The 26,568-nt window shown below is 38.2% G+C and overlaps 1 protein-coding gene across 2 annotated transcripts in view; it reads right to left on the reverse strand.

Moving 5' to 3' along the window:
• Nucleotides 1-26,212, reverse strand: part of Cd53 (Cd53 molecule) — a 47,453-nt gene extending 21,241 nt beyond the window's left edge. The window contains 1 exon segment of one of the 2 annotated variants that reach the window (NM_012523.2): nt 26,082-26,212. The gene's annotated coding sequence lies outside the window, so the exon portion shown is untranslated. 2 annotated transcript variants of the gene reach the window in all.
• Nucleotides 26,213-26,568: the final 356 nt, after the last annotated feature.

The following is a 26,568-nucleotide window of genomic DNA, read 5'->3' on the forward strand; positions in this document are numbered from 1 at the left end:
GTGTGTGTGTGTGCGCGCATGCACATATATGGAAACTGGGCTTCTAAAGATAAAACTGCAATGCCTAAAATAAAAATTTCCTAGAATATATTAATGGAAGAGTAGATATTACATAAGAAAAATTAGTGAACTTTAAGTTAGTAAAAAATTATCAAAAAAGAACAGATAACAGAAATTTAAATAATAAAACCCTTCCAGATTAAGAAACAATATTAAGTATCATAATTTCTAGTAATGGGAATCCCCAAAGGAACAGAGAGAAAAAGAGAGAAAATATTTGAAGAATTAACATCCATAATTAATTCTGACTAGATTAAAAATAATTTACTTCTATGACAAAGAAGCCCAATGAAATCCAAGTATAAGAAAATTATACTCCATAGTAAAATTATGATATATTACCCAATCAATGATAAAAATAAAATCTTAAAATAGTCAAAAGAAACAAGACATTAAACACAAAAGAACTAATAGAAGAATAAGAACAGATTTATCAAAAAACATTTAATCCAGGAAAGATGCAGAAACTTGCTTAAAATGCTAAAACACACCCAAAAAAAATCTCAGGATTTTATATTCGATAAGTATTGACAAAAAAAAAGAATGGAAGAATATAAAATATATATGAGATTTATGCATGACATTCAAGATGTAACTATACCCTGTATAAAAGCTGCGGGAATTTCCATCTAGCAGATCCATGCTATGAAAAATATTCTGAGAAAATTTCTAGGCAGACTGTAAGAGCAGAGGCAAGACAACATGACTTCAAGAAAAAACGGGCCATGTTTTCTTGTTAACTGTTGTTTGGATCATAAATGGCAACAAAGGATTGATATGTTAGATGAAAACTTGGTCTCTGGCTAACAGTGCTATCAAAATGTGATTGATTCTTTAGGAGATGGAACCTGTTTGATATATTTAGGCCATCGGGCACATGCCATTGCAGGGTATATCTTTTTATTTGTCTCCTCTCCTCCCTCTCTTCTCTTTCTCCCTTTTCCTCTCTCTTGCTCAAACGCTATGAGTAAACACTTTTGCCTTCTGTGCTTTCACCACAATGTTTAAGCCTGAGAGCACACCCAAAATAACAAGAACCAGTAACCACACCTTTGAAACTATGACTCAAAGTGAAATTTTCCTCTTTTCAGTTGATTTCCTTGCTTGATTTTTTTGTTTGTGTATTTGTTTAGTTGTTTGGTTGTTTCTTTGATTGCCTGTTTGATTGGGTAAGTTTTTGTCATAGTATGAAAAGTTAACTACCACATTTTGAAATATCTTTAATCAATACTTGACGGTGAAGAACAGTATTATATGAAGTTATGAATAAATGTAAGTTTGTAATAATAATAACATGGAGTCTGGGAAAGAAGAGATGAAAATTCATGTTTGGAAAAGCAACTGTGCTTACCTGCAGTAGTGCACTCCATAACATTCAAGCATAAATTTAGCAAATATCATGAGGCCCAGGAGCTACTTGCACTTGCACTTGACAAGTGCTGTGAAATAAACAATAGGAGCCAAAGAGGTTTGTGTGTGTGTGTGTGTGTGTGTGTGTGTGTGTGTTTAATCTCTTTTTTATTTATTTCCTTATATTTACCCTCCAGATTTTATTCCCCTCCCAGTCTTCCCCCGTCCCTGAGAGTTCCACATCCCATACCTCCTCCCCAGCCCCCACACTGCCCCCACCCAGTCTCCACAAGGATGTCCCACCCCACCAGATCTCTAAACATTCTGGAGCCTCCAGTCTTTTGAGGGTTAGGTGCATCTTCTCTGACTGAACACAGACCAGGGAGTCCTCTGCTGTATGTGTTGGAGGCCTTATCTCAGCTGGTGTATGCTGCCTGGTTGGTGATCCAGTGTCTAAGAAATCTCAGGGGTCCAGGTTAATCAAGGCTACTGGTCATCCTATGGGGTTGCCTTCCTCCTTAGCTTCCTTCAGCTTTTCCATAATTCAACCAGAGGGGTCAGCAGCTTATGTTCATTTGTTGGTTGCACATATCTGCATCTGACTCTTTTAATTGCTTGTTGGGTCTTTTGGAGAGCCATCATGGTAGGTCCCTTATTGTGAATACCCCATAGCTTCAGTAATGGTGTCAGGTCTTGGGGCTTCCTCTTGAGCTCAAACCCACTTTGGGCCTGTCACTGGACCTTCTTTTCCTCAGGCTCTTCTCCATTTACATTCCTGCATTTCTTTCAGACAGGAAAAATTATGGGCCAGAGCTTTGTCCATTCTTTTCTTGTTAAGAATTGTTTTTGCTATTCTGGGTTTTTTGCCTTTCCATATGAACTTGAGAATTGCTCTTTCCCTGTCTTTGAAAAATTGAAGATTTTTGAAAATGTGGCCATTGCTTTCTTGCAATAATCTAGTAGATGCCCCATGGTCAACACAAACTGAACTTAGGTGGGTTCATGAAGTTGGGAAGAAAATGTTTTGGGAGGCTTGGGAGTGATTGGAGAGGGAGAATGAGAATGGATATGGTCAAAATACATTAACACACATCCAAACAATTCACAAAAATAAATAGAAATAATATTTTAAATATAATAATATAATAATTGTAGCTTGGGGGTTCAACACAGAAGAAGGGAGATCAATACAGAAGGAAAATGTGGGATGGGGAAAAAGATGGCACATAATGTAATCCTAACACTGGCTTGTAAACACTCAAAAGGCAGGATTGTCATATATTCTGGGCCAACCTATGGTATATAGTAAGACCCTGTTACAAAAAAGTAATTACATGTATCTGTGGAGTAGAATAAGTTTTGGGGCATTTTCCAGGGAGCTATATATTTATTGCTGCCTGACTCACAATAGCCAGATCATTTTCACCTTTTAATCTTCTTCCTCCTACTTGTCTCTTTCTTACAGACCCCCAACCTGAGCAATCATCCCCTGCTAAGCAAAAGGTTTGTTCCTCCCAGGGCAACAAGTAAGCTGAAGGCAGACTCATACCTCTCCTACTGTTCCTGAGATCCAACAGCCAAGTCTCACCCCCAACTCTATACCTGGAATCCCTTTTCTCTCTGACTCCCATCTGCAACAAATCACAAGAATTTATCCTCCAACCTTCCTTCTCTCAACTCATCCCAGTATCTGAGCCTCCAATACAAAGAGGCATTCCCTATGAACATACCAGCTATGCAGGTCAGGAAAAGAGGCAACATATCACCATAACACTCTAATAAAATTCAGAGTACATAGAAGCCAAGAAACAAAACACTGACCCAAAAAGAGTTGAAAAAATATCAATTAGACATATAATTATCCTAAACCCAGATGTCTATAAAGTATGTCTCCCCTAAAGCCCAGCTATTCTAGTGTAGCAAGAATTCAATATCCCAACACCTGAAGCACAAGAAAAAGATTTTAAGACAGCCTTTGTGAACATGACAGAGATCCTTAAGGAAAAAATTAATAAATCCCTTAAAGAAATCCAAGGAGAAGAAAAAAGTAGAAGTAAATAAATAAAACTGTTGAAGACCCAAAATTAGAAATAAAAACAAAAGAGAAAACACAAACTTAGGGAATTCTGGAAGTGAAAGATTAAACAATTCAAAGAGAAACTACAGAAGCAAGCATTACCAACAGAATATATGAAGTAGATGAGAGTATTTTAAGCATCGACAATACAATAGAAGAAACTGAAACATCTGTCAGAGAAGTTAAATCAAAAAATACCCTAAAACAAAGCATCCAGAACATCTGGGAGACTATGCAAAGACCAAACCCAAGAATAATATATATAAAGGAAAGAGAAGCAGTCAACCCAAAGGTCAAGAAAATTTTTTCAACAAAATCATAGAAAATTTTCCTAAACTAAGAAATGAGATACCTATAAAGGTACAAGTAACATACAGAACACCAAATAGATTAGACCAGAAAATGAAGTACATTACAACATAAAAATCAAAACAATAAACGCAAAGATCAAAGAAAGTATATTAAAAGATTTAAGGGGAAAAGACTAAGCCTCTAAGAAACCACAGATGCCAACCTAGACCAGCAAAACTTTCAAGCATCATAGATGGAGAAAATAAGTTATCTCTGTTATACAAATTTAAACCATAAACATACACAAACACACACACACACACACACACACACACACACACACACACACAACCCTACAAAAGATGAGAGAACAAAAACTCAAGCCTGAGAAAGTTGACTACATGCATGACACAACAGTCAAAGAAAATTCAAAACATAAAAATACTCCTAACCCAAAACATCCAGAAAATTCAGGACACCGTGAAAAGACCAAATCTAAGAATAATTGAAATAGAGGAGAATGAAGATTCCCAACTCAAACGACCTGAAAAACATTTTTAACAAAATCATAGAAGAAAACTTCTGCAACCTAAAGAAAGAGATGGCAATAATTGTACAAGAAGCTTACAAAATACCAAATAAATGGGACCAGAAAAGAAAATCCTCTCATTACATAATAGTCAAAACACTGAACACACAGAACAAAGAAAGACTACTCAAAGCTTAAAGGGAAAAGGAACAAGTAACATACAAGCAGACCTATCAGAATTATACCAGTCTTCTCAACAGAGACTACGAAAGCAAGAAGAGCTTGGTCAGAGGTCATGCAGACTCTAAAAGAACGAAAGTTCCAGCCCAGGATACTATAACCAGCAAAAGTTTCAACATAGATGGTGAAATCAAAATATTTCACGAGTATCTCAGAAGGAAAACTCGAATACAAAGAACATACCTATACCAAAGAAAAGAGAAGACATTAGGCATCTCAAGACACAGCCAAAAGGAGAAAACCACAAGCACATAACGCTGCCTACGAAAGCAAATATAACAAGAATTAACAGTCATTTGCCTTTAATATCTCTCGATGGATTCAAATCACCTATAAAAAGACATGAGCTAGCAGACTAGATCTAGCCTTTTTCTGCATACAAGAAACACACTTCAATAACAAAGACAGAGACTACCTCAGAGTAAGAGGATAGAAAAAGGTTTTCCAAGCAAATGGTCAAAAGAAACAAGTTGGAGTTGCCATCCTAATATTCCATAAAATAGACTTTCAACCAAAAGTTTTCAAGAGTGATGAGGAAGAATACTTCATATCCACCAAAGAGAAAATCCACGAAGAGAAAATCTCAGTTCTTAACGTCTATGCCCCAAATGCAAGGGCAGCCACATTTGTAAAAGAAATTTTATTAAAGCTCAAAACACACATTGAACCCAACACAATAATCATGGAAACTTCAACACCCCACTCTCACCAATGGACAGATCATTGAAACAGAAACTGCACAGAGACACAGTGAAACTAAAAGATGTCATGAACTAAATGGATTTAACAGATATCTACAGAACATTTCACCCTAAAACAAAAGAATACACTTTCTTTTCCACACCTCATGGTACCTTTTCCAAAATTGACAATATAACTGGTCACAAAACAACTACCAATTGTGTTGGAATACTACTCAGGTATCAAAAACAATGACTTTATGAAATTCATAGACAAAAGGATGGAAGTGGAAAATACCATCCTGAGTGAGGTAATGCAATCACAGAAAAACACACATGACATGCACTCATTGATAAGTGGATATTAGCTAAAATGCTCGAATTACCCTAAATGCACAGAACACGTGAAACTCAAGAAGGATAACCAAAATGTGGATGATTTACTCCGTCTTTAAAAGGGGAACAAGAATACCATTGGGAGGGGATAGGAAAGCAAAGTTTAGAACAGAGACTGAAGGAACGCCCATTCAGAGCCTGCCCCACATGTGGCCCATATATATACAGTCACCAAACTAGATAAAATGGATGAAGCAAAGAAGTGCAGGCTGACAGGAACAGGATGTAGATCTCTCCTGAGAGACACAGCCAGAATACAGCAAACACATAGGTGAATGCCAGCAGCAAAACACGGAACTGAGAACAGGGCTCCCGTTGAAGGACTCAGAGAAAGGACTGAAAGAGCTTGAAGGGGTTTGAGACCCCATATGAACAACAATGCCAACCAACCTGAGCTTCCAGCCACTACTCAAAGACTATACATGGACTGATCCTGGGCTCCAACTGCATAGGTAGCAATGAATAGCCTAGTAAGGGCACCAGTGGAAGGGGAAGCCCTTAGTCCTGCCAAGACTGAACCCCCAATGAACGGGATTGTTGTGGGGAGGGCGGTAATGGGGGAAGGATGGGGAGGGAACACCCATATAGAAGTGGAGGGAGAGGGGCTAAGTGGATGTTGACCTGGAAATCAGGAAAGAGAATAACAATTGAAATGTAAATAAGAAATACCCAATTTAATAAAGATGGAGGAAAAACTCTACTGCAAAAAATAATAAACAAACAAACAAACAAAACCAACCATCAACTGATACAAGAAGATTGAAATAATCCCATGCACCCTATCAGACCACCATGGCCTATAGCTAGTCTTCAATAACAACAAAAGCAACAGAATATGTGAAAACTGAACAACTCTCTACTCAATGATAATTAGGTCAAGGATGAAAGAGAGAAAGAAATTAAAGACTTCCTAGAATTTAATCATAATGTTCACACATCATACCCAAACTTTCAGGACACAATGGAAGCAATGCTAAGAGGAAAATTCACAGCAATAAAGTGCACTGGTAAAGAAATTGGAGAGATTTTATACTAACAACTTAACAGCATACCTGAGAGATATAGAACAGAAGAAGCAAACTCAGCCAAGAGGAGTAGAGGCAGGAAATAGTCAAACTCAGGGTTGAAATCAACTAAATAGAAACAAAACAATAAAAAGAATCAGGAAAACCAAAAAAACTGGTAGGTTGAATCAATAAGATATTTAAACCCCTAGACAAACTTACTAAAGGTTCCAGAGGCAGTATGCAAATTAACAAAATCAGAAATGAGAAGGGAGACATAACAACAAAAATGGAGGAAATTCAAAAATCAGATCCGACTACAAAAGCCTACACTCAATAAAGCGGGAAAATCTGAATTAAATGGATGGTTTTCTAGACCATATACCAAAGTTAAATTAAGAGGAGGTAAACTTTCTAAACAGGTCAATATCTCATAAGGAAATAGAAAAAGTCATTATAAACCTTCCAACAGAAAAAAAGCCCAGGGCCAGATGGATTTAGTTTAGATTTCTACCAGACCTTCAAAGAGGACCTGATACCAATATTCCTCAAACTATACCATAAAATAGAAACAGAAGGAATACTACCTAATTCATTCGATGAAGCCACAATTACTTTGATACCTAAATCACACAAAGACCCTACCAAAAAAGAGAACTTCAGACCAATCTTGCTTATGAATACCAATGCAAAAATACTCAATAAACTTCTTGTGAACCAAATGCAAGAACACATCATAAACATCATTTGCCATGATTAAGTAGGCTTCAACCCAGGGATGTAAGGTTGGTTCAATATATGAAAGTCCATTAACGTAATCCACCATATAAACAAACTCACAGAAAAAAATCAAATGATCATATCCTTAGATGGAGAAAAGCATTTGACAAAATACAATACCCTCTCATGTTAAAAGTATGGGAGAGATCAGGAACTGAATGCCCATACCTGAACATAATAAATGAAATTTACTACAAACCAACAGCCAATATCAATTTAAATGGAGAGATTTTTGAAGCTACCCCACTAAAATCTGAGACAAGATAAAGATGCCCACTCCCCCCTATCTCTTCAATATAGTCCTTGAAGTGCTATCTAGAACAATAAGACAACAAAAAAGAGATCAAGGGGACAAAAATTGGCAAAGAAGAATTAAAGGTATCACTATTTGCCAATAATATGATAGTATACAAAAGTGACCCAAAAAAAATTTACCAGAGAATTTCTCCAGTCTCTAAACAATTTCAGCAAAGTGGCCAGATATAAAATTAACTCAAATAAATCAGTAGCCTTCCTTGATACAAATGATAAACAGGCTGAGAAAGAAATTCGGGAAACAATTGCCTTCACAATAGCCACAGATAATATAAAATATCTTGGGGTAACTACAACCAATCAAGTGAAAGATCTGTATGATAACAACTTAAAGTCTCTCAAGAAAGAAGACAAAGAAGTTCTCAGAAAATGGAGAGATCCTCCATGCTCATAGATTGACAAAATTAACATAGTAAAATGGCCATCCTGCCAAAGACAATCTACAGATTGAATGCAATCTCCATCAAAATCAAAACACAATTCTTCAAAGACATGGAACGAGCAATTCTGAAATTCATCTGGAAAGGCATAAAACCCAGAATAGTTAAAAAATTTCTTAACAATACACGAATGGCTGGGGGAATCCCATCCCTGACCTCAAGCTCTACTACAGAGCAATAGTGATAAATACTGCATTGTATTGGTACAGAGACAGACAGGTTGATCAAGGGGGTAAAATTGAAGACCCAGAAATAAAACCACAAAGTTACACACAGTTGATCTTTGACAAAAAAATCCAAAAGTATAAAATATAAAAAAGAAACCATCTTCAATAAATGGTGCTGGTCTAACTGGATATCAGTATACAGAAAGAAGAAAATAGACCTGTATTTATCACCATGCACAAAGCTCAAGTCCAAGTGAATCAAAGACCTCAATATAAAACCAGATACACTGAATCTAATAGAAGAGAAAGTGGGAAAGAGCCTTGAACTCATTGGCACAGGCAGAAATTTTCTAAATAAAACTCCAATGGCTCATGATCTAAGATCAAGAAAAAGGACCTCATGAAACTGGGAAGCTTCTGTAAGGCCAAGGACATAGTCAATAAGACAAACCAGCATTCTACAGATTGAGAAAAAATCTTCACTAACCATACATCTGATAGAGAGACTATATTAAAAATATATAAAGAATCAAAAAACCACACAACCCAATCAAAAAATGAAGGTATAGAACTAAACCAAGAATTCACAATAGAGGAATCTCAAGTGGCTAAGAGCCACCAAAGGAATGCTCAAAATCCTTAGTGATCAGAGAAATGCAAATCAAAATGACCCTGAGATTCCATCTTATATCAGTCAGAATGGCTAAGATCTAAAACTCAGGTGACAACACTTGTTGTCAAGGATGTTTAGAAAGAGATATACTACTCCATTGTTGATGGATTGCAAACTGGTACGACCACTCTGGAAATCAATTTGGAGGTTCCTCAGAAAATTAGAAATAGACCTACCTAAAGACCCAGAAATACCATTCTTAGGAGTATACCAGAAAGATGCCCTTCCATGCCACAGGAGCACATGGTCGACTATGTTCATATTGGCCTTATTTGTGTTAGCCAGAAGCTGTAAACAACCCACATGTCCCATAACAGAAGAGTGGATACAGAAAATGTGGTTCATTTACACAATGGAATACTACTCAGCTATTAAGACTGAGGACATTCTGAGTTTTGAAGGCAAATAGATGGAACTAGAAAATGTCATCCTTAGTGAGGTAACTCAGACACAAAGAACATGGATGGTATGTTCTCATGAATAAGTGAATATCAGAAAAAAAAATAAAAAAGGTACAGAATACCCAAGATACCACAGAACCCAAAAAGTTCAACAAGCAGAAGGGCCCAAGTCAGGATGCCTCAGTTCCACTTGGGAGGGAAAAGAAAGCAACCACAAGGGAGGGAGGGAGAGAGGGACAAGGAAGAGAACAGGCATGGGAGTAGGGGAGAGGGGAACATGATCTGGTATTGGGTCAGAGGAAAGGACTGAAGCCCTGAAGGCCAGCAGAAAGAATGGAAAAAGAAACATCAAGAGAAAGGAGGTTGGGAGGACACTCTAGAATGTGCCAGAGACCTGGGAAATGAGAGACTCTCAGGACTCAAAGTGGGGACCCTAGATGAAAGTTCCTACAGTGGGAAAAGGAAACTTATTTAATCCACCTCCAGCAGAAAGACAGAGCATCAAATGAGGGATGAGGTTGCTATCCTATAGCCAATGCTCTGACCCATAATTCTTCCTGTCTGAAAGAAATGCAGGAGTGGAAATGGAGAAGTGCCTGAGGAAAAGAAGGTCCAGTGACAGGCCCAAAGTGGGTTCGAGCTCAAGGGGAAGCCCCAAGATGTGACACCATTACTGGAGCTATGGGTCATTCACAAAAAGGGACCTATCATGACGGCTCTCCAAAAGACCCAACAAGCACTTGAAAGAGTCAGATGTAGATATGTGCACCAAACCAATGAACAAAAGCTGCTGAGCCCTATGGTTGAATTAGGGGAAAGATGGAAGAAGGTAAGGAGGAGGGCAACCCAGTAGGATGACCAGCAGTCTCAATTAACCTGGACCCCTGAGATTTCTTAGACACTGGATCACCAACCAGGCAGCACACACCAGCTGAAATGAGCCCTCCAACACATATATAGCAGAGGACTCTGTGGCCTGGGTTCAGTCAGAGAGGATGTACCTTATCCTAAAGAGACTGGAGGTCCAAGGAAATTTAGAGATCTGGTAGGGTGGGTGGGGTTGGTAGAGTAGGGACATCCTTGTGGAGATGGGGGCTGGACCAGGAGGGGAATAAAATCTGGAGTATAAAATTACACACATACGTACATACATACATACATACATACATACATACATACATACATACATACATAAAAACTAAACAAAGAATTCTCAAGAGAGGAATGTTGAATAGCCATGATGCCCCTAAAGAAATTTTCAACAACCTTAGTCATCAAGGAAATGCAAATCAAACAATTCTAAGATTATACCTCACACCAGTCAAAATGGCTAAGATCAAAAACTCAGGTGATGGCAGATGCTGACAAAGATGTGGAGAAAGAGGAACCCTCCTCCATTGTTGATGGGATTTCAAACTGGTACAATCATTCCCAAAAGCATTCTTCAGGTTCCTCAGAAAATTGGATAAAATACTACCTGAGACCCAGCTGCACCACTCCTGGGCATTTACCCAAAAGATGCTCCAATATATAACAAGGAACATGTTCCACTATGGTCATAGCAGCTTTATTTATAATAGCCAGAAGCTGGAAAGAACCCAGATGTCCCTCAACATTGGAATGGATATAGGAAATGTGGTACATTTACAGAATGGAGTACTACTCAGCTATTAAAAACAATGACTTCATGAAATTCTTAGGTTAAATATATGGAACTAGAACATATCATCCTGAGTGACATAACCCAGTCACAAAAGAAGACACATGATATGTACTCACTAAGTGGATACTATTTCAAAAGCTCAGATTACCCAAGATACAATCCACAGACCACATGAAGTTCAAGAAGGAGGACAACCAAAGTGCAGATGCTTCAGTTCTTCTTAGAAGGGGTAACAAAATTCTCACAGGAAATAAAGGATGAGAAGAACTTGGGAGGAAAGGAGGACGGGGTGGGGGAAAAGGGAAGACAGTATCAGCTTTGGGAGGAGACAGGGATGATATACAAAGAGTCAGGAAATTGAACAGAGGTTTGTATCGATGGGGGGTAGAAAATGGGGGTTAGCCACCAGCAAGTCCCAGGTCCCAGGAAAGCGTGAGACTCCCAAGACCTAACATAGATGAGATTAGCCAAAATACCCAGGAAAGGGGAGGAAGAAACTGTAAAGACTATATTCAGAGGTTAGCCAAGGCCTCGAAGATGCAATTTATAGACCATATGAAGCTCAAAAAGAAGAAAGATCAAAATGTGGATGCTTCATTCCTTCTTAGAAGGGAGAACAAAATAGTCACAGGAAGAAATACAGGGGCAAAGAGTAGAGTAGAGACTGAAGAAAAGGTCATCTAGAAACTGCCCCACCTGGGTATTCGTTCCATATGTAGTTGCCAAATGGAGTCACGTTTGCTAATGCTAAGAAGTGCTTGCTGACAAGAGCCTGATATGAATGCCTCTTGAGCTTTACTGATACAGATTAAGATGCTTGCAGTTAACCATCATACTGAGCACTGGGTCCCCTATGGAGGAGTTAAGAGAAAGGACTGAAGAAACTGAAGGGGTTTACAACCCCATAGGAAGAACAATGATATCAACTAACCAGACCTCCCAGGGCTCCCAGGTACTAAACCACCAACCAAAGAGTATCTATGGAGGAACCCATGGCTCCAACTGCATATGTAGCAGAGGATGGCCTTATCAGATATCAAACAGAGGAGAGGACCTTGGTCCCAGACCCTCCTGGAGCCTTAAGGACACAGGAACTGAGGAGCAATCTGACAAGATCATTCCAGTTTCCACCTGTGCACAGATCTGACCCTGTGACACAACTCTCTGTACCCAGATCCCACTGGGAGGAAGCTAGTTTCCAGGAGTGCTGACACACAGGCTTACAGGAGGGTCAAGGCACTGTCAAAGACAGCAAGACCAGCTATCATCAGATATAAGCATATGGCAAGAGGCAATGACAAGAACCTAAGCAATAGAATCAAGGCCACATGGCATCATCAGAACCCAGTTTCCAGTCCAGAGCAAGCCCTGGATACCCCAATACACTAGAAAACCAAGATTTTGATTTAAAATCACAACTCATGATGATGTTAGAGGTCTTTAAGAAGCACATGAATAACTCCTTTAAAAAATACAGGACAACACAGGTAAACAGGTAGAAGCCCTTAAAGAAAACACAAAACTCCCTTAAATAATTACAGGAAAAAAACAGCCAAACAGGTAAAGGAATTGAATAAAACCATCCACAATCCAAAAATGGAAATAGAAATAATAAAGAAATCACAATTGAGAGAACCCCAGAGATAGAAAACCTAGGAAAGAGATGAGGAGTCATAGACAAAGCATCACCAACAGAATACAAAAGATAAAAGAGAGAATCTCAGAGGCAGAATATACCATAGAAAACATTGGCACAACTGTGAAAGAAAATGTAAAACACAAAAATCTCCTAACCCAAAACATCCAGGAAATCCAGGAAACAATGAGAAGATCAAAACTAAGGATAATAGGTATAAAAGAGAGCAAAGATTCCCAACATAAAGGGTCAGTAAATATCTTTGACAAAACTATAGGGAAAAAACCTTCCCTAACATAAAGAAAGAGATGCCCATAAACATACAAAAAGCCTACAAAACTCCAAATAGATTGGATCAGAGAAGAAATTCCTCCTGTCACATAATAGTCAAAACACCAAATGCACAAAACAAAAAAAAAAGAATATTAAAAGAAGTAATGGGAAAATGTCAAGTAATATTTAAGGCAGACCTATCAGAACTACACCAGACTTCTCACCAGAGACTACAAAAGCCAGAAGATCCTGGGCAGATGTCATGCAGATCCTAGGAGAAAACAAATGCCAGTACAGGCTACTATATTCAGAAAAACTCTGAATTAACATAGGTGGAGAAAGCAAGGTATTTCATAACAAAACCAAATTTATACAATTTCTTTCTACAAATCCAGCCCTACAAAAGATAATAAATAGAAAACTTCAACAAAAGGAGTGAATCTAAATCCTAGAAAGCAAGAAAGTAATCTAATTTGAACTAACACAAAAGAAGATAGCCCCACAAACATAATTCTACCTCTAAAAACAAAAATAACAGGAAACAACAATCATTGGTTCCTAATATCTCTCAATATCAATACAATAAATTCCCCAATAAAAATACATAGACTTACAGACTGGATACATAAAAAGGACCCAGCTTTGTACTGCATGCAGGAAACATACCTCAGTAACAAATGAAAACACTACCTAAGAGTAAAATCTTGGAAAACAATTTTCCAAACAAATCGTCCCAAGGAACAAGCTGGAGTAGCCATTCTAATATCGAATAAAATCAACTTTAACACCAAAGTTATCAAAAAAGATAAGAAAGGACACTTAATAAACACCAAAGGAAAAATCAACCAAGATGAACTCTCCATCCTTAATATCTATACTCCAAATGCAAGGGCACCTACATTCATAAGAAAAACTTACTAAAATTCAAAGCACACATTGCATCTCACACAATAATAGTGGGAAAATCCAACACCCCACTCAATGGGTGTTGAACACTTCAACATCAATGGACAGATCATGAAAGCAAAAACTAAACAGAGAAATTAACAAAAGTTATGAACCAAACGGATTTAATAGATATTTATAGAACATTTCAACCTCAAACAAAAGAATACACTTTCTCAGCACCTCATGGTACCTTCTCCAAAACGATATAATTGGTCACAGAACAGGTTTCAACAGATACAAGAAGATTGAAATAATCCCATACATCCTATCAGATCACCACAGAGTAAAGCTGGTCGTTAACAACAACAACAACAACAACAACAACAACAACAACAACAACAAAAAGTGACAGAAAGCCTACATATACTTGGAAGTTGAACAATGTTCTACTCAATGATAACTTGGTCAAGGAAGAAATAAAGAAAGAAATTAAATACTTCTTAGAATTTAATGAAAATGAAGGCACAACATACCTAAACTTATGGGACACAATGATAGCAGTGCTAAGAGGAAAACTCATAGCTCTGAGTGACTCTAAAAAGAAATTGGAGAGGGCATATACTAACAGCTTGACAGCACACATAAAGACTCTAGAACAAAAAGAAGCAAATACAACCAAGAGGAGTGAATATAAGGAAATAATCAAAGTGAGGGATGAAATCAACCAAGTAGAAACAAAAAAGAACTATACAAAGAATCAACCAAACTAGGAGATGGTTCTTTGAGAAAATCAACAAGTTAGATAAACCCTTAGCCAAACTAGAGGGCACAGAGACAGAATCCAAATTAACAAACACAGAAATAAAAAGGGAGACATAACAACAGAATTTAAGAAAATTCAAACAAAAACCATCAGATCCTACTACAAAAGCCTATACTCAACAATACAGGAAAATCTGAATGAAAGGGATAATTTTCTAGACAGATACCAAGTACCAAAGGTAAGTCAGGATCAGATAAAACAATTAAACAGTTTCATAACTCCTAAGGAAATAGAATCAGTCATAAAAAGCCAACAAAATCCCTGGACCAAATGGATTTAGTACAGAATTCTATCAAGCCTTCATAAGACCTAATACCAATAGTGCCAAGAATGTCCAAACTATTTCACATAATAGAAGCAGAAGGATCACTACCTAATTCCTTCTATGAAGCTCCAATTATGCTTATACTAAATCACACAAATACCTAACAAAGAAAGAGACTTTCAGACCAATTTCTGAATATCCCTTCTGAATATCGACCCAAAATTATTCAATAAAATTCTCTCAAGCAGAATCTCAGAACACATCAAAATGGCTATCCATCACGATCAAGTAGGCTTCATCCCAGTGTTACAGGGATTATTCAATATATGGAAATCCATCAACATAATCCACTATATAAACAAACTCAAAGATAAGAACCATATGATCATCTCATTAGATGCTGAAAAAGAATTTGACAAAATTCAACACCACTTCGTGTTAAAAGTCTTGGAAAATTCAGGAATTCAAGGCCCATACCTAAACATAGTAAAAGCAATATATAGCAAATCAGTAGCCAACATCAAAATAAATGGAGAGAAATTTGAATCAATCCCAGTAAAATCAGGAATGAGACAAGGCTGCCCACTCTCTCCCTACTTATTCAATATAGTACTTGAAGTCCTAGCCACAGCAATCAGACAACAAAAAAAGGTCAAAGGGATACAAATTGAAAAGGAAGACATTAAAACATCACTATTTGCAGATGATATAATAGTATACTTAAGTGACCCCAAAAATACCACCAGAGAACTCCTATAGCTGATAAACAACTTCAACAAAATGGCTGGATATAAAATTAGCTTAAACAAATCAGTAGCCTTCCTCTACTCAAAGGATAAACAGACTGGGGAAACAGATTGGGGAAAGCATACCATTCAGAATAGTCAAAAATAGTATAAAATACCTCGGTATGACTCTAAGCAAGCAAATGAAAGATCTGTATGACAAAAACTTCAATTGTCTGAAGAAAAAGATTTCAGAAAATGGAAAGTTCTTCCATGCTCATGAATTGGCAGGATTAACATTCTAAAAATGGCTGCCTTGCCAAAAGCAATCTACAGATTCAATGCAATCCCCATCAAAATTCCAACTCAATTCTTCATAGAGTTAGAAAGAGCAATTTGCAAATTCATTTGGAATAAAAAAAGTCAGAAAATTAAAACTATCCTCAACAATAAAAGAACTTCTGGGTAATCATCATCCCTCACCTCAAGCTCTTTACAGAGCAATTGTGATTAAAATGTATGATATTGTTAGCTCATGCAGGTAGCTCAATGGAATAGAATTGAAGACCCAGAAATGAACCCACACACCTATGTTCACTTGATCTTTGACAAAGGAGCTAAAACTATCCAATGGAAAACAGATAGCACTTTTGACAAATGGTGCTGGTTTAACTGGAGGTAAGCATGTAGAAAAATGCAAATCAACCCATTCTTATTGCCCTGTACAAAGCACAAGTCCAAGTGGATCAAGAATCTCCACATAAAACCAGATACACTCAAACTAATAGGAGAAAAAGTGGGGAAGATCCTTAAACACATGGGCACAGGGGAAAATTTCCTGAACCGAACACCAATGGCTTATGTTCTAAGATCAAGAATCAACAAATGGGATTTCATAAAATTGCAAAGCTTCTGTAAGGCTAAAGACACTGTCATCAGGACAAAACGGCAACCAACAGATTGAGAAAAGATCTTTACCAATCCAACATCGATTGAGGGCTAACATCCAATATATACAAAGAACTCATGAAGTTAGACTCCAGTGAGCCAAATAACCCTATTAAAAAATGGGATACAGAGCTAAACAAAGAATTCTCAGCTGAGGAGTATCAAATGGATGAGAAGTACTAAAGAAATGTTCAACATTCTTAGTCATCCAGGAAATGCAAATCAAAACAACCCTGAGATTCCAGCTTACACCAATCAGAATGGCTAAGATCAAAAACTTAGGTGACAATAGATGCTGGTAAGGATGTGGAAAAAGAGGAACACTCCTCCACTGTTGTTGGGACTGCAAGCTGCAACAACTACTCTGGAAATCAGTCTGGAGGTTCCTCAGGAAATTGGACATAGTGTTGCCTGAAAGATGCTCCCACATAAAACAAGGACATATGCTCCACTATGTTCATAGCAGCCTTATTTATAATAGCCAGAAGCTGGAAAGAACGCAGATGCCCTTCAACAGAGGAATGGATACAGAAAATGTGGTACATCGACACAATGGAATATTACTCATCTATCAAAAACAATGACTATGAAATTTGTAGGAAAATTGATAGAACTAGAAAATATCCTGAGTGAGGTAACCCAACACACACACACACAAAAAAAAAAAACACCATGGTATGTATTCACTGATAAATTGGTATTAGCCCAAAGCTCAGATTACCCAAGATACAATTCACGGACCACATAAAACACGAGAAGAAAGACAACCAAAGTGTGGATTCTTTATTTCTTCTTAGAAGGAGAAACAAAAATATTCATAGGAGGAAATACAGAGGCAAAGTTTGGAGCTGAGACTGAAAGAAAGGCCATCCAGAGACTTCCCCACCTGGGCAGCCAGCCCATACACATACAGCTACAAAACCCAGAGGATATGGCTGATGCCAAGAAGGGCTTGCTGACAGGAGCCTGATATAGCTGTCTCTTGATGGGCTCAGCCCGAGCATGACAAATACAGAGGTGAACATTAGCAGCCAACCATTGAACTAAGAATGAGGTTCCCATTTGAGGAGTTAGAGAAAGGATTGAAGGAGCTGAAGGGACTTACAACCCCATAAGAACAGCATTATCAACCAACCAGAGCTCCCAGAGACTAAACCACTACCCAAAGACTACACATTGACAGACCCATGGCTTCAGCTGAATATATAGCAGAGGATGGCCTTGTTGGGCACCAATGGGAGGAGAAACCCTTGGCCCTGCTAAGACTGGACCCCCCCAGTGTAAGGGAGTGTCAGGGCGGGGAGATGGAAAGGGTTGGGTGATTGGCTAGGGAAACACCCTCATAGAAGAAGAGGGAGGGTGATGGTATAGGGGGTTTATGGACTAGAAACCAGGAAAGGGGATAACATTTTAAATGTAAATTAAAAATATCCAATAAAATATATATTTAAAAAATATGTGAGCTAAAGAACCAAATTCACCACACCTTTATGAAAATAGGAATAGCAGACTCCAAATCAAACAAGCATGTTTGGAGGAAGACTCACCAGGAAGCAACCAAGAGCTCCACAGTTCACTTAGGTTAGGGAAAGAAAAAGTCTTCCTCAAAGGTAAGGACTATGTGTAGGATCACTCAATTAAGGCTCATTGAGTAAAAGTGCACACTGTGCAAATCTGATGACCTAAGTTCAATTCCCAGGAAAGGTATGTAAAAAACCAGATGCAGTGGCACACATCTGCAGATGGTAGGCAGAGACACAGAATCAGTTAGAGACCTTAAGCAAGCCAACAGGGAGTATGCAGCTAGATCAAGAAATACCTACTATGCCTCTACAAGGAGGAAGATGAGGATCAACGGCAAAAAGTTATCCCCTAACCTACACACACACACACACACACACACACACACACACACACACACACACACTCACACACAAACACAAACACACAAAATGAATAAAATAAGGAATTGGAAGGATTGCTCAGTGGTACTGCCCTTACATTGGACCAGAACTTAGTTCCCAGCACCCATGTGTGGCTTGCAACCTTTCGTAACACTTTCTCCTTTTCTCCAAGTCTCCAGAATTGAACTGTATAACTCTTTACTCTTTCTGTGCTTTTCAGCTTGTGCCCACTTATAGCAGAGCATATACAGGACTAGGTTTCAAGGCTTACATGTTGCTCTAATTGTTTCTTTAGCTCCAAGGATGCTCTCAGACAAATAGGCAGAAGAGGTCAAGAAGAGGACCAAGCCAAGCTAGGGAGTTGGGAAACTGCACGAAGCTACCCCTGGTTTCTTTTTTTCTCTCTCTCTTCCTTCCTTCCTTCCTTCCTTCCTTCCTTTCTTTCTTTCTTTTCTTTTCTTTTCTTTAATTTTTCCTTCCATTTTTATTAAATTGGGCATTTCTTATTTACATTTCAAATGTTATTCCTTTTCCCAGATTCCTGTCCATCAGCCCCCTGACCCCTACTCCTCCTCTTCTAAGTGAGTGTTCCCCTCCCCTTCCACTCCCATTAATGCCCCATCCGAACAATACCCTACACTGGGGGTCCAGCCTTGGCAGGGTCAAGGGCTTCCCCTTCCACTGGGGCCCCAACAAGGCTATTCACTGCTACCTATGAGGTTGGAGCCCAGGGTCAGTCCATGTATAGTGTTTGGGTAGTGGTTTAGTCCCTGGAAGCTCTGGTTGGTTGGCATTGTTGTTCATACGGGGTCTCAAGCCCCTTCAGCTTTTTCAGTCCTTTCTCTGATTCCTCCAACAGGGGTTCCCTTCTCAGTTTAGTGCTTTGCTGCTGGCATTTGCCTCTGTATTTGATATGTCCTGGCTATTCTATATCCGGTTCCTGTCAGCATGCACTACTTAGCTTCATCCATCTTACCTAGTTTTGGTGGCTGTATATGTATGTATCCCTAGTTTCATAACCTTCTGTACCATATCCTATCCATTAATGCCCCAGGATTTTGCTTCTAATGGTTCAAATCTATCAACTAGAATAACCAATGGTTTCCTTTCTATTATGATATTTTTCAGCACAATAAAGGCAGTAGGGTTACTTCTTACATGGGAGAAAGGCACCTTAAATTGAATGTGCTTACAAAGTCTCCAGCACATACTTGTTTCTTAGTTTTATTTTATAAACTATGTAATGCTTAAAATTAAAATGTGTCTTTATAAATGAGTCATTTAGTGGCTATGGAAAATAAGTTTAGATTTTTAAGGTTTTTAAAACTCTGGACTAAAAGGATTAAAAAAATAACAAAAAACCTTTTTGAAAAAAACAAAAAAGAAATGAGTACAGTGAAAGATGTGTGAAAGAGATTACAAAAGACAGTGAGGAATTTTTAAGAGTGTGGGATATGATATTGTCTTGACTGAAGTAATGTATTTATGCAGGTAACTATATGTGAAAAGGGCCCTTCTTGATCTGCTACTATCCATTACTCAAGACTCATAATATATCTACCTAATTGCATAAAAGTTTAGCAATCAGGCTTTAATGCTTCTTCATAAAACTCCTTCCTTTCCTTTGCTCATGTGGTTCTTTGCTGAAATCTATCCCTTTCTGTCCTTAACATTTCTTCTTATTAGTTGATAATCGTTTTGCACTCCGCTTATATCATTTTTCCTCAAAGCTTTCTCTAATGACTTCTCAATTTTTCAAATCTAGCTCTCACTCCTATAAGGAGTGCTTGCACTATGTGAATCTCTTCCGTTGTATAAGTCTCTCCCTATTACAAGCATCTCTTCCTTCACTAGGATGTAAGTTCTTGAGAGTAGGTAAACCTCATTCATCTTTGAATTACTAATGCCTAACACAGTACCTAATTACACTAAAAATTAATGAGATTGTTAAAAAATTAGGTTGAGTTTATTTGTTAGCTCCAAATATTCTAATATTGTGGAATGAACAAGATACTGCAGAGTCAGGAACCTTGGGAATTTTGTTGTTGCTAATAAATTATGGTTTAAGCATAGAAGAATAAGCTTCTCATTAACTAACAGAAGGTAAACAAGTGAGCTGCCTTTTAGAGTTACACAAGTCCCAGCATCCTTGAGTCTTGTCACAGTCTTTTCAGACTCATAGAAACCAGTTCTCCACAGAGCCTCAATGACCAAGGTGACCTGGGTGAGTCACCATTTACTCTGTCCTTCACAAAAAAAAAATCACTTTTTGCTTCTCTCCTCTCTGATTTTCTATTTGCTCAGACTCATGTCAAATTGACATATACAATCTACTCAGTAGTGAATATTGCCACTAGTTTTGCAAAATGCTACAATGACCCTATTTTCATAAAAGCTGACACAAAATTTCAACTACCATTTCTTCACCTTTACCAGACAGTTTCAGAACCTCCCACTCTTCTGTCTAACATTCAGAGAAACTGATATCTACCTAACAGTTAAAATCCGCCACTTCCTCCCCCGTGACTCACAGCATTCTCATGGGGTTATTTTTTTATGAAGAAATCTCCTGACGTCAATTTCCAGAAAACCTCCACAACTAAACCACAGTGAACTGGGTCCACATCCCAGGACCCACTGTGGGAGCCAGAGCCAAACATTATTTAATTATTCCAAGTAAAGAGCTTGGGCTAATGAACTATATTATAGGTTTCTAATTTGATCTCTCTTTTGATCTGCAATTACAGCACCAGTGAGATCAAGTTTAAAATGACTCTGGTGCCGGTTGTGGTGGCACATGCTGGTAGGATTTGCTGAAGGAGGCAGAGACAGGAGGATCACGAGTTCGAGATGACTCTGGTTAGACAGAAACTTCAAAACACCCTACCAGTTCTCAAGCTTTGTCTTTATCTAATACAATCTCAGAGGTCAATGTGTAACAACAAGGAGCTTTGCTTTCACATAGATGACTTATGAGATATTAACAAACTCTTCTTGAAAAAAACAAAAAACACACAAAAAAAACAAGACAAAAAATGCAAGAAATCCATGGTCAGAACATTTTGAAAATATTCAAAGGAGGGAAGTAACCAACCACCCTACACAGATATGATGCCTAAAAACCCCAACAACGACCAGGATGGCATGATAACCCTAAGCATGCAGTAACAGCATGCATAACTTATGGGTAGCCATCAGGTCTTTCATTGTACTTATGACCCACTCAATAAGAGGAAGAGACAAGAAACCTAGCCAGTGACCCAAGACTAGTGAATGTGTAGATCATAGAGGAGAACCAACAAGTGCCACTTTACTAAACAAAAATAATCCTAACTACATTCTAACTATTTATCCTTATGCCTACATATCAGTGTAGCCCTTACCCCACATCAAGGAAACTGGTTTTCAATAGACAGAACCATTACAGAAAATCACACTGCATCAAAAGTGAGAGTTCTGGAATCCAACCCCAATGGATACATCTATGAAACAACTTCCATACTTAAGATTTAAGAATCAGTGTGTTAAAGGGGGGAGAAAGTTTGTAAGAGCCAGAAGATTAAGGAGTTCATTGTGTATTCCAGGAATGTTGGGAACTACGTACACCAAGTCTCACCAACACAACTACTTAACCATGAGCTGAACAAGAACAATAGACACTCTAAATGTGGACTAGAGAAAAGGTATTTTCTGTGCACCTTTAAATAATGTGTTATAAACTAATGTTCATTGTGGGTCTAAATAAGAGAAAAGTATACTTGCAAAACTATGTAATTTTATACTAAAATTTTCTTATTCATAATACTGTGTCATTACATTGAAGTCTATTTATTCTGGGATTATTGGCAGCCCAGCACATATCAACTTGACCAATGGACCTTTGTAGGAGACCACATCTCTTGATATGCTACATAGATACATTAAGACTAACATCAGCCTAATTCCAGCTTCAGCAAAGCATAGAACTTTGGTGGACTTGCTGCTTTGCAAGATGGATCAAGTAAAGTCGGATTGTAAGTAATCACTGACTTGCAGTTGTTTCCAGGTGTGGAAAAATTATATGTGAGCAATGTAACTTAATGAAGATGACTCATTGAGCTCAATGAGTACAGGTCATGTTTTGATAAATAAAAGCTTTAGAATCAGGTTTAATTTAAGTTCCAGCTCTGCTCCTTAAAAGTCAGTGGGGGGATAGGCCCTTGGTCCTGTGAAGGCTCAATGCCCCAGTGTAGAGGAATGCCAGGGTGGGGAGTTAGGAGTGGGTGGGTGGGGGAGTTAGTACCCTCATAGGAGCAGGAGGAGGAAAGATGGGATAGGGGTTTCAGGAGAGCAAACAAGGAAAGTGGATAACATTTGAAATGTAAATAAAGAAAATATCCAACAAAAATGCAAAAAAAAGAGAAACAAAAACAAATAACAAAACCATTAAAAAAAATACAGCCTTGGACAACTTCCTCAAGCTGTCAAACTTCCTGTTTCCTCATCTTTAAACTGGGCTAATAGTATTGCCCTCGAATTGCTCTAAGGAGTAAATGTGGTAGAAATTCCTGAATGCCTCAGTGCCAGAGGTTCAGTGAGAGCCAGCTCAAAGACCCAAACATTTCTGATAGTGGCCCTGAGTTCCTGAGAGTTCCTCAAGAGTGAAATGTACCATGCTGGAAAGACTTTAATCACCTTTTCCCTCATTATGTTTCTTGGAAATACTTCTTTAAAACTTTTAAAGTGAAAAAGATAAACCCAAATGATAGTAGGGGCTTATTTCTTCTCATCTGGGAGCTCAGCTAGGTATTACTAGTAGCTTACATGTGGTAAAGATCTTTATAATAAAGCCATTACTTAAACCAAACCACTATAACTAAATCAACATACTAATCATTGGATAGAACCTGAAGGGAGGGAATTGTTGGTAATTTCACAAAAAGCTCTATTCATCCTTCTGATCGTGTGAAACACCCAGGTTAGAGAGGAGCAGTTATCTGTAGCTCTCACACAATCCATCCAGTAGACATCATACCTTTTTTATTACCCTAAAATGATAAAGAACTTTGCAGTAAATGGTACTATTCTACTTGGTGAGAATAGACAGTCAGTAGAGTTTTACATCTGTACCCCAACATAGAGATGAATGGCTTATGTTGTGAGTTCTTACCTATTGGCTTTGGAAGTACATATTTTCCTCTTTATCAAAAACCTTTCTTCCCAAACCAAGTGTCCAACCTCCCTCTTGTCCAGGAGCAGCAACTCTGGAGGCCAGATCTAGACAGGTATCTGGTTTCCATGAATTGTTTTGACTCAACACATACACCTGAAGTGGTAGCTAGTCATGAAACTATGCCGAGGGCAAGTTCCTAGTACAAACCCCAACACTCTAAAGACAGATGTCTAGTCTACAGAGCAACCTACACACAGTGACTGCTTGTTGGTGTATAAAGTGCTGTAGGCTGATTGTGAACACAAGCCAAACCACTATTACTAAATCAACATACTAGTCATCAGATGAAACCTTAAGGTAGCAGATTGGCTATAACTTCACGAAAAGCTCTATCTTGCCTTCTGATCACGTGAAACACCTAGGTTAGAGGGGATCTGTGCCTTAACTCAGCTGCATTCAATCAAAATTGTTGTATCTAAGTCTCAGGCTCTGCCCTTTTGATACACCCCATACTTGTCTGTTGAGTAAACTTGCCATATATTTTCAGTTGACTAGTAGAAGAAAGGGCCTGGTGCTTCCTGTTATCATGTGACTGGTCTGTCTTGCTTAATTTCATTTCTGCCATGCCTGTGGCAGGAAGTGGGGGAGTAATACCTCTTTGAGTACATATATAGTGTCTGTTCACTGGAAACTTTAATATTTCCAATCTCTATGATAAATTCAAAGCAGTCTCCTCTCTTTGGGAGTCTTTGGAAAACTCCTGAACTCCTGTATTTTGTGTACATCCTCCCTACTTTATAGAAAAGAGCAGTCTATTGTGTTCTGTGTGTCCTTATATCTGCCCTCCATGTTAATCTCTTTGGGACTGACAACCACATCTGTTAACTTTGAGGTCCCAGCACCTGAGTACAGTGCCTGGCCTTTGGGACATTGCAGGGTAGAAAGGAATGAGGAAGCAACGCACTAGTCTGAGGCTTCTAGGAAGTCAGATGCCATAGAAGGTATCAAAACAACGGAGGTTTTTCTTTATATCTTTTCCTCTTGCTAACAAACACAACTGAAATCCTTTGAGTGGTAGTGAGGTAGCTATGTTGGCCTGGGCTGTGAATCACTTCCTGTGAACATAGAGATAAGCAAACATAATATCTAAAGGCAAAATAACCTTAACTGGCCCACACAGGAAACCACATTTCAGTTCAGCATCTGCTCCTAATCAACCAGTTTCAAAGCAGTGAAGATTTGGATCGAGATTGAGAAAGCAAAATGTTGCTCACACCACAGATAAAATTCGTCTCTGGCTCAATCTTCTAATATATATGATTGCCCAGAAGAGTTCCTCACGTGCAAACCTTTTACTGGGCAAATTCTATTCCTTCATATCTCCTCCTTATCAACAGTATACTGACAGACAGCAATGGGTGCCCAACCCATGGTTTTAACTTGGCTCACTTAGGTCACTATTTCTAAACATAAGGTTTAGGAGCCTCTGAAGTATCTCCACATGATCTCCCTTGAGTTTCAGGTAAGTAAATGTGGACATGGGTACTTTACTTTCTCCCCTTTAGATTATAATCAAACGATCTTCTCACAGTTCTTGGACCAAAAAAGACCCGATACAGACATTTTGTTTTGACCAAAGCTTGACTATCCTTTTGCTGAATACTTACACCCTAGAATAATTTGTAAGTTGGAAACTACTACTGTATCAAGTTATGCGGGTTTCCTCTGGACTACATATTTTATATGAGATTTGTCAATGTACAAGCTTCGTATGTCACAGATCATTTAACGTGAGGAAAGAAGCCTTTCAGATCATAATGTTTCTCTTCCTCTTTGAAAGCCCCCAAAACTAAACACCCCTAGAGGGTACATAGAAATAAAATCATGAAGTGCATTGCAGAACACCTAACTATGTAGCAGTTTTTTGTACCGGTCTTATACCAAAACATGACAGTCACAGCACTAACTTTCCTTTTAAATTTTTTTTCAAATGAAGGCAATACATCTCCTGGCAACTGCTCTAAATCACTCAGGCTATGATTTTCTCCCCTTCTTTAAAATGAAACTCCAAGTTTTCTAAAGAATAAACAACACAGAAGATTTTCCCAATTTCATCTCATCTCACCTAGAAAACTTCAAGCACTAGAAACCAATTCTAGTGTAAGTAGAATTCAAGTGTCATAATAATGTATGCTCAAGGATACTCAGGCCCAAAGAGATATCAGAAAATAAAACACCAATTAAATCAAAGTATTTCTGGACCAATTGCCTGAGGAAAGAGCTGATCTAAATATTTGTAAACACCACATATTTTAAAGTTACTAAAGGGATATGTGAAGATCTTAAAATGCTGTGTGCTGCATTAGCTGGTTCAGGGCTGTTAAAAGTCATCAAGGCTTACCTTTAGAAGGCAGTGTCCCTCAGTACTTCAGGTAGAATTTGCTTATTATCTTTAAAGTGGCGAGCACAGTCTGGTAACCCAGAAGTCTATGTCTATTTGTGTAAAAGGAGAAGTGAAGAGAGAAAAAATACGATCATGCTGTGACGACGGAAACCCAAGTGAGAAGAGTGAGGAAGTGAGACTGAGTATTCTCTCTTCAGTTAATATATTCAACTGTTTCTCAGTAGGGTTTTAGAGTCTTCCACCCCAAGCCTATTCTAAGCTGGTTTCTGGAAGCTAAAGGAGGTCTGACATACCAATCTTAGAGTCCTAGTGAACTCTACAGTAACTTTGGGTGATAGTTCCTGACCTTAGAACAGTACTCAATTGAAGCAGCAACTACAAATCACATGTGGATCTGTTCCTGTGTACATGTTCCCAACACCTGACCACAAACTATACTACTAAGCCATGTTGAGAAAGACAGCATGGTACGGGAACCAAAACA

The sequence above is a fragment of the Rattus norvegicus genome, chromosome 2, assembly GCF_021556685.1.
Source record: "Rattus norvegicus strain SHRSP/BbbUtx chromosome 2, alternate assembly SHRSP_T2T, whole genome shotgun sequence".
In the NCBI taxonomy this organism is placed as follows: domain Eukaryota; kingdom Metazoa; phylum Chordata; class Mammalia; order Rodentia; family Muridae; genus Rattus; species Rattus norvegicus.